Below are 7,808 nucleotides of genomic sequence, written 5' to 3' on the forward strand. Positions count from 1 at the left end.
TATCATCAACTGACATACTCAGAAGGGATCTAGAAAGGATGCCACCTCCAGCATAAAAGGAGCCATAGCATATTATCCTATCATGGGATTTGAGTTGAAGGATTGCCTCCAGGTCTCCTCGAAGCACACTGTGTACTTTTGTCCCTGTGGATGAGACTACCTGTCACTGAACTAGATATCGGCAGTCATTAAATCCATATAGTCATAATATTGTTCTTTCCAGACATCAATACTGTGATTCATTTTTCCACTTATGTTTGCTCCCACTCTAACTCTACACCCAAGTCTGCCATCTCCCTCCCCAGCAGAAGCCTCAGTTAACATTTCCCATCTTGCCAGACTGTCGTGGCTCCCGAACAGCACAGCACCCAAATAGCCCCGACGATTGATACCTCAAATCATCTTCAGCCACTGGTGCTCAAGTCAGAAAAAAACTCCTAATGAGCTGAAAGCAACAGCAAAGGATTATACTGATTATTTCTTCAATATGCTGCACTTGGAGCTGTATCAAATACAAACTGAAGACACTATTGCCTCGGGGACTTGCAGACAAAAGTATTAACCTTGGAGTATAGGTTGTTTTCAGTTCTTTGGGAGGGTTGCATTTTGGTTTTGTTTTGTTTCGTCTATCTCTGCCTAGGATACGTGCAGGCAAGAAAGTGATCCTTACCCTGGCCTAGCACTATACATGTGATTGAGAAAATTAAATTGCCTTTTGTGCCAAGACTGAGACCTGAGAAAGTACTTTTTCATATTAGCAGTGAAAAAGAAGTGCAGCTTTCTAAACATTACATGATGCTTAGGTTGAATCACGTGTTTGCAGGATTTCATACTTCAATAGAAAGCAGAACATGCCCTGAGAAACCTAGATATCTGTGTTTTAATGAGCTGATTTCATAGTTTGGAGTAACCCTTGATCTCAATGCTGACAAACCCTTATTCTGGGCCACCTAAAGGTAAATTTAAGAACTAATGCCAAGGAAAAGGCCTCAAGGGCTTCCTTCCCAAATGGTGTCTTACTAAAAGTTTTTTTGAACTAAATCCAGTTTTTTCTTATTATTTGTCACAGTGTTCCACTTTGGACCATCAATGGTATCATATATCAGGGTATAAACTCAAACCCACTGACAGTGTAACCGCAACATGGGGGCGAGCCTGAGGCCAAGGATGGACCTGAGCATGCTTGGTATGAAGTTGATGTCCTTATCAACACTTCCCAGGAGTGGCCATGCTAGTTAAGCTGTCTTGTGTTGCTGGCTGCCAGGGAATGCTGTGCAAGTCTTTGCCTTCCTCCTGAGTTTTCATACCTCATCCTTACTTGTAAAGCAACTCAGTGTAAGAAATTAGGAGAATATTTCCCTAACTGAGTGCAAAACATGGAGCTATTCCAAGAGGCAAGAATTTGCAATTAGGAGACATCATAGTCTTAGGTATGCTTAAGTACCTCATTGTATACTGTCATTTATCTGTAGCTGCTTATTTTAGTCTAAAATGGCTAAAATTAATACAGTTGCAGGAATCTTTCCCCACAAACCCTTAACAGCAGCAATAATGACTGTGTTAAATCAGACCTCATTGCAATGTAATGAAGCTTGACTGACATATTGCAGGTATGATACTAAGTAATTTCATAAATTATTAAACTATAATTGAAAGTAATAGTGCAGATTACTTTTCGACACGCTCAAAAAAAGACCTTGGCACGAAAATAAGGACTGTAGCATGACTGATTGGAAATAATGATCAATACCTTCATTTTAAGAACAGCCACAAGTTCCGAGTTTAAAATTACAGCAGAAAAAATTTCGAATTTTCTACCACTCAAGTTACACCGACACTTCGACTCCTCTTTAACTTGAAAGTAAAGAGGACAAATGGAAGCATATTTTACCTCACAGAATGGGAATCTCTAAAAATGTGGGGTTAGACATGCTGAAATAATGACAGAAAACTGAAAATTTAGAGAAAAAAACTTCTTGAAAATTCTTAATTTTTAGAAACTATGTTTTCTCTCTGTAACCAACCTCAAAGGAACCAGTTGCACTTAAAACCCTGGTATTATATAAACTGTATCATCTTATGCCTTTGGACTTTTTGTGCTTCCCATTTCACCCTGATAAAAGGTTATTTGCCATTATATGTGTTTATTTGTGCACATGCCTTATGAAACAAGCCATATCCTTGCACCTCTGCTCACTTAATTCTATTTACTCCAGATCTGGTGGCTTGATGCATTTAGGCAGGGATTTGAAAACAAGGTCAGCAAACCTTTGGGTGTATTTTTGGATTGTTTAGCTTGGGGTATTGTAGGCATGAACTGCATGAGAATAAAGGTATTTATTAGATTAACCTGATTGTTAGTACTTTGCATGTGGTGCTCGCAGGAATTTTTCTGACAAAGAAATTTTTGGTTAAAAATCAAATGTTCTAAAGGAAAAGTCAGATTCAGCAACACTTTTATTGACATGTTGAAGTTTCAGGGAATGTATGAGTGAGATGTAAAGGAGAGAGGGGCACTGCAGCCCAGTGGTGAGGATACCCATGTCAGTACAGGAGGCCACAAGTTAAGCCTTTGCTCCCACTGAAATGAAGTTTTGCCATCACATTATTTCAGTTCTCATAATTGCATGGAGACCTATGGTATAAAATACCCAAGTCATCCCACCGAAGACACAAAAAATATTGCCCATTTTAATGCAATCATGCTTCACAGTTTCTCACTCACTTTATTGGGTTCCCTAAAGTGAAGCACTTTCAGTTCAAGGACATCTTCATCTTTAGGTCTTGTTTATTTTTCTTGTCACTGGTCTATTGCTCTCCAGAGGAACATTAAACATCTCAATGGCATGGCTTACACGTGAAATATACAGTTGGTTCAGCACAGAGGGCTTCATTTTAGGGCTCATTTTAGTGAGTCCCTTGTGAGTTGATATTATGCCATTTTTGTCCTTAGATCTTCTGGGGAAAGCTATCATCCAGTAAATTGCCTTAGTCAGATAAACATTACCAGATAGATCTCTTCCTGCCTCTCTCAGCAATGGGCTCTGCAGAAAGAAAGGTCATTGTTCATTCTCTTTCACTTTAGCCTGCTCAATTGTTTCTCACTGTATCAAGACAGAGTCGGTTAGTTTTTACCAAGGTGAACTTAGAAAATAATGGTAACATAAACACACAGCTTAAGTGAAGCAAAATATTTGATGCTTCAGGGAGAGTGCATTGACTCTTCCAGGAATTTTATTCATTCACTTTAATTCTGCCCTGCATTGACCAGTGTGTTGAACTTTTACATCCTCTTGGCTTTCTTCCTTCACTCTTCAAAGCCCATATAATAATTTTGAAACCTTCTCATGATTTGGAAATGGCTTCACGCCACATCTGCCAATGGGTAAATCCTATTTAGTTGTCTTTCAGAGTAAGAAAAAGGATGAAAGATTTCACAAAGACAGAGACAAAACAAACATAGAGTTGTCATCAATTTCTAAGTGGGACTAGTTTGCCTACCCGTAGGCAGGGTGATGACTATTAGTAAGGGAAATATCATGACTCAGTGTCCACCAGCTAGGAACGGTCAGGAGGCTATGGAGGTTTATTTTTCCTCTTTGCTGTAACTCTGCTGTCACCTCCCCATGCTGCTTTTCCAGCTGGCTGTGTCCCTGCCACACAGGTGTAGGTGCTGCCTCTCTCTGTGTCATTTCTAACTGGCCAGTCTAAAATGCTCCCTGCTCGTCTTGCTGACACAACCAAGATTACAAATTCTTCAGGATGCTGCAGTGCTTAGGAAGTTGCTCATTCTTGGGCTCTGGTGGTAAAAGTCTCCTCTGCTTCAATGCATTCAAAACTCAGATAGTTGTTTTTAGTTGTGGTTTCTTTTTTTTTTTTTTTCATTAAATTCCCTATGGGTGTATCTTGTTGGTGTGACATTTGATGTGAAATCAACATCAACCAGGGCCTTGTTAAGGAAGTTGACAAGAACAGTTACCTTTATGTTACGCATTATTTCAATTTTATTCATTTGTACTGGAGCCAAAAGCCATGCATTTAAATCTGTTTAAATGTAATTTGGAGTGGATTAGTTTAACTCAGAGACCATACAGTGTAGACTGATGCTTTAATATGATCAGTGTGTCATATAAGGAGTGCATGCACCCCTAAATATCTCAAGTGAAGCTTGAGATTGCAGTGTTTATTGGAATAACAGATGTGACAAAGGGCCAGGCACTAACAGCTTACCCAAAAGAGGCAGATCATATCTTGGTAGGGTTTGTAAGTGCTAATGGGGAGGAATTACAGGGACAGCCTCAGACCAGGCCTTGACTATGTGCTGAAGACTATTGTCCAGGATCTTGCGAGAAGTAAGCTTATGAGGAGAGTGAGAGCTTTTAAGTTGCAGGTTTTCTGGTTACTGCTCTTTTTGCTCAAACCCTTCCTCTTGCTTTGGACATGATGATGCAGAAGGGAGTAACACAGCCACAAATTTGAGGTTGAGCTCCAGGGCCAGGCATCCCTTCTCACCCTGGAAGCTCCCTAGAGTGCCCTCCACAGGCCAAGTTTGATTTTCTGATCCTAATTTGCACAGAACAATATGAAACCACTTGGCATTTCTGTTTTCGCATTTAGCTGGGCATGACTTGCAGAAGTAGTCTGCAAATTTTGTTTGAGAAAACCTTCTTTATTTTTCCTATCCTTTCCAATACATAAACAGCTCTGACTTTTAGGTTGATAGCTGCATTTGTGTTTTCCTCAGACTTGCTACTTCTGGGTTTAGAAATCCAAGCCCTTCAGAAAATCCTTGCTGCACATTTGCAGATCTTGTGCAAGCACTCCAATTGATCTAGGATGCTGCAAAGGTCCTTGCCATGGGCAAATTGCTCTCTCTGTTTTGAAATTACGGTTTTTGACTATTTAAAAAAACAAACAAAAAAAAATCAGCAGTTTCACTGGCAACTGTCAGGCATTCACTGGTAAGTCAGACAGGCTATGAGAACTGACTTCGAGCAAACCTGGTCTACTTTGAACTCTAGCAACTAGAGCAAACCACCTTTTCCTTCAGAAGGAAGCTAAATAACAAAAAGCACCATGCAAACTCTCAGCTCAAGCCAAGACATGCTGCACAATGTGTGCATGATAGCAGTGCTCTAAATTTGTAGGAGAGGGTATACAGCAGGGTTGCCTGCAGAATTGCTCCCATATTTGCAAGCAAACCAGTCAGTATTCTGCTGTGTGGTTCTCTTTCAAGCCCTGTGACAGAGCACATACAGAGCAAAATGTTGCTAACCATTATCAGCATTCATGTGAATCTTCCTACCCTACAGCTTGTGTCTAATGCAAGAGAGATGCTAAGCTGAATCAAGCTGAGGATTTACCAGTCCAGTATTCTGACACTGGCCGAAACAAGATGCTCTGTAAGGTGTTGGAAGATACAGCTGTGCAATAACTGAGAAGTTAGATAGATTGGGGGTGACTTCTATATCCCCCTGTTCTGCTTTTTCTCACAAAATGCCATGTTTCTTTTATAGGAAGAAAACAGACTTTTTTTTCCCCAACATCGGATTGGGAAGCTCTCATCTATATCTGGAGTTCAAGGTGGATATTATTAATCTCTTCCCCCTCTGGATGACTCGGAGTTTCCCTTAGACATCATTCCTGGAAAAAAATAAGGTATTGGAACACTTGCTGTCTGGGTCCAGGGTTGAAATGAAATTTTCTCTCATCACAATAACACAAGGTAATTGCATTGCATGTGCTTGTGTGGTCTTAGTTGTAAAAGGTCATTCAGATTCTTGTGCATCTCCTCCAGTTCTGTCTTGCCAAGCCTGTGACAAATAGTTGTGGGAAGCTTCTTTTCTTACAGTGCTAAGCTGTTCCAAAGCAGAGAAAATAAATCTACTGCATTGAGCCTTGTAGCCTGCAAATTTCTATTGCTCTCATAGCTGCTCTCCTTAAATACTACCTCTGTGCTTGCCATGCTTCTTCAGTTGAGAAGGATCTTGGCGTTGCTCATTTAGCTGCTTCAGCACCAAAATCCAAGAGTTTTTTTTTTTTTTTTACGTAATGACCACTGTCCCTGTCCTCATTTGCCATCATTGTAGCAACAAAGAGAAATAGCGATAGCAACAGAAGGCATGGAGTTTTGTCTTCTAAATGGACATTCTTAGGTGTCAGGCAGAAGCGTCACTGCACAGGATGTGCAGTTTTGTCACAGCTCTGCTGTTGACCACAGATCCCCCAAAGCTGTCACACAAAGGTCACACTGCCGTGAGCTAAGTCCATAGCACACCAAATGGATTGTTTAGTGTGTGACTTTTGAGGACACAAGTTCGGCTTCTGAAAATATATGTCTATGTGCTTTTGAGGGAAAGCCACTGCCACAAATCTCTGTGTTTTAGGTCCTATCTCTCTATGTGGATAGGCAAGCAGTGGGACAAGGAGGTTGCCCAGAGAAGCTGTGCAGTTTCCATTGGAAATTTTTGAGATACAGATGGGTCAAGCCCTGAGCAGCATAGTCTGATCTCCCAGCTCACCCTTCTTTGAGCAGGAGTTGGGCTTTAGACCTCCCGAGGTCACTTCCAGCCTGAGTTGCTTCCAGCCTGAGTTGTCCTGTGATCCCATGAAGCTGTGCATATTGATATGAGGGTAACAGAGAAATGTGTGAGAATTGAGTGGGATGCTGGAGCAAAAAAAAGTACTTTGATATGGAATTAGAAATGCAATGTTGAGCAGGGGGGATGATGAGATTTGTGCTGAGGCCTCAGCTGTGCTGCTCTCCAGAAGAGCTGCCTGTGTTAGCCAGTCCACTGCTGCAGATTGCTTTTGCTGGCGTTGTTAGATGGAAAATCATGTCCTCCAGGAGGTACAAAGTGGGTGATGGAATGAAGTGGCATGTCTCAGATTCCAGCATACCTCTGCCAAGAATGGGAAATTACTTCTGTCTGTATAATGCTGTGCAGAGCCTGCAAACATCAGGTTCTGCTTGGCACAGACAGAGCAGACCCTGAGTAGACTCTCAGGTAAACACCTTTCAGTGCCACTACCAAGCTGATAGACCTCAGTGATGGCAGCGATGGTTCATGTGACTCCAGTGCCAAGTGGGGCCAGTAGTGATGGCCATCTTTCACAAAGGCTTCTTCACAGAGCCAAATATGCATGTGGAACTTTTCTTGAAGCCTGTAGGTTCAGATGGAAAATTTACAACTCTTTGGAATAATCAGTCATTTAACTGTTAGATAGACATTCCTGACATATTTTTTTTTAATTTTAAACCTTTTGTTCTCATGTCCAGGTGTTGATTGCATACATGTCAATGTCTGATGATCTGTTCAGGTGTCTCTTGGACAAAAAAATATTTTGTGGGAACCAGATGCATTTTCAACCACTTTTTAATTTTGATTGAACTATACTTCCTGGACAAAACATTTTTTTGTTTTCACAGAAGGAAAGCTTTTGTCCTGAAGAGTTTTTTAACAGTAGAGAAGTAGGAATTATAATTATATTATTTTTAAAAAAATAGTAAGTATTTTTGAAAATTATTGAAATAGCGATTTTAAATTATTATTGTAAGAATTAATCGTTGCAAGAATTTTAACTGAAAATGTTTCAAATTTTCCCTTATTTACCATTAAGCTCCAGTTCCTTCATATATAGATTGCATATACAGTCAGAGGTTGAAATTTCTCTGCCTTGGCTGTGTACATTAAAATGCCTAGAAGTCAGTGGACAAAAGGCATCACTATACAATTGTAATATCCTAAATTATTTTTTTTCATTTGTTGCTGCCATTTCAAAATTTTTAGTTCATTGTTTGCTGTTGC

Source organism: Patagioenas fasciata, chromosome 4, assembly GCF_037038585.1.
Source record: "Patagioenas fasciata isolate bPatFas1 chromosome 4, bPatFas1.hap1, whole genome shotgun sequence".
NCBI lineage: Eukaryota > Metazoa > Chordata > Aves > Columbiformes > Columbidae > Patagioenas > Patagioenas fasciata.